The sequence below is a fragment of the Triticum dicoccoides genome, chromosome 2B (assembly GCF_002162155.2).
Source record: "Triticum dicoccoides isolate Atlit2015 ecotype Zavitan chromosome 2B, WEW_v2.0, whole genome shotgun sequence".
In the NCBI taxonomy this organism is placed as follows: domain Eukaryota; kingdom Viridiplantae; phylum Streptophyta; class Magnoliopsida; order Poales; family Poaceae; genus Triticum; species Triticum dicoccoides.
This window is the reverse complement of record NC_041383.1, coordinates 711,583,670-711,585,714: the sequence shown is the minus strand read 5'-3', so window position 1 is coordinate 711,585,714 and position 2,045 is coordinate 711,583,670. Positions and strand designations below refer to the sequence as shown.

General features: G+C 39.5%; 1 long non-coding RNA gene across 1 annotated transcript; it reads right to left on the bottom strand.

Annotated features, from left to right (window-relative positions):
* Positions 1–512: 512 nt before the first annotated feature.
* LOC119368446 lies at positions 513–1,799 on the bottom strand. Its single transcript, XR_005176643.1, has 4 exons — positions 1,647–1,799; positions 1,446–1,510; positions 833–958; positions 513–752 (listed from the first exon to the last, which is right to left on the bottom strand). It is a non-coding gene; the product is annotated as an uncharacterized LOC119368446 (long non-coding RNA).
* Positions 1,800–2,045: the final 246 nt, after the last annotated feature.

The following is a 2,045-nucleotide window of genomic DNA, read 5'->3' as shown; positions in this document are numbered from 1 at the left end:
AAGCATCATATTTTTCTTACGCCTAGTGCACGGTGCACATAGTTCCTGCTTGCGCAGAGTCCGGGGAAGGGTCCGATCACTTTGGATCATTTGTGCCCATCCTTTCCCTACATTTCAGTTATATTGTAAAAATGGAAAAGTACTAATGAAGCCCAACCTATTTATACGAATGATAGGTTATAAGAAAGAACACTACATGCTTTTTATAAAGCATTAATAATGTGAATGCTGAATCACATGGCAATTCAAATGAGTATCTTGCCGAGTACTCTTTAATGGAAAAAGAGAACGCAATGTCCATAACGATCTCTGATATAGCAGCCACACAAAACAGCAATATATCACTTGTCTCGTCCAAATATAAGTATTGAAAATGCCTTAAGCTCAGGTTTATAAATTAGGAAATTGCTAGTGTATGTGGATTTATATTCTTACTTCCATTTTACTCTTATATCTTTCATTAGAAGATAACATGCACAATTTACATGTATATATATGTCCAGCCGTAGCCAGTGGCCAGCTACAGTATATTTGTCTAGATAATCAAAGTACAGGGTAATGAAAACTAATCAGAACGATATAAATAGAATAAGGTGAAAAGCCATCATGTCTCCTTGTGGGGAAAATTCAACATCTGCTTGGATAGGAGAATGGGTGATGACGGCAGCGCTGGCGGGATGGCACTTCGTCTTATCAGCTTGAGTTATAGGATCTTCATTTTCTTGTAACTTTGAATGAATAATAAGTTGACACTGCACATGGAAAAACAAAACCAAATAAAGAAAATCGAACTTGTTTTTTATGTGAAAAGGGGAGTTCAAGATAGGGATACCTATGCTGCACGCCCCTGGTAGCCCTTGTAGGGGTAGAAAAAGGATGCATAACCACCCTCCTGCATATTCACATTGTGTAGCCATAAGGCGTCGCCAATAATTATCACTCCCTTACTTTTGGATATCTGCAACGTAGAGAGCAGCTTGATTATTTAATGTTCCTAAAGAATTCAATGGTATCTTAATTCATAATTAGAAACATGGATATGCACAGACAATGACCGTCTTCCACTCCTTTCAAGCACTGAAATAATAGTACTGCACACTATTAATATAATTCACAGCTGACATTAGGAATCAGATTCCTCAACAAAATAGGGAATCAGGAAAAATTGAAGCTCACATTCACAGATTGGGTAGAGAGCGAGATGAATATGTGTTGCTTCTACTGCAACCAACTCTATTGCCATGACATGCATCATTAATCGATTTGCACTATCAAGAAAAGTATGTGCATGTTTTAGCATCAGTAACGGCCTATATGTATCACCATGATTGAACCAATAAGTGTGATAAGCCTTGAATCTAATGAGCGTGATATATCCACAACAAATAATTGACTCCACGAATTCAGATTTGTAGAAGAACTTATTATGCCTTATTTGTTTTTACCTTTGGCTTGTCGAGGCCCGTCATGTGCCACCGGTGATCAGTTGAATCTGCTGCCTCATGCACATCTACGTACCAGATTAAATCAACCACCGGTGATCAGTTGAATGTGCTGCCTCATGCACATCTACGTACCCAGATTAAATCACTCATCATCACGTGTATGTACGTGTGTCCATTGATGGAACCAACCAATCTGCTTACCTATTGTATACGTTTGTTTCCCTCGGCCAAAAGCACTGGCAGAATAGAGTCGCTCAATCTAAGTTCGCCGGAAAATAATTGGCAGTTTGGACCTGCATCACCAAGAGACGGAAGCAATCAAGGAGCAACAGTGGAGGCAACCTGAACCCTAGCTTTGTGGATAAATATTAGGGGCAGTGGACGCTGTTGCACGTAAAAAGAACAGGGATAAATATTTCTAGACGAAAGATAGATGGGATCTTGGACGTGCCTGACTTCTTTTTAGGATCGGCAGGTGAGGATAGATGTGATTTTTTTTTTTGATCGGGAGATGAGGATAGGCCTGGATTTTTTTTTGAGACCGTAGATAGATGTTATCTTGTGCGTGACCACTTCTTTTTAGGATTGGGAGGTGGGGAT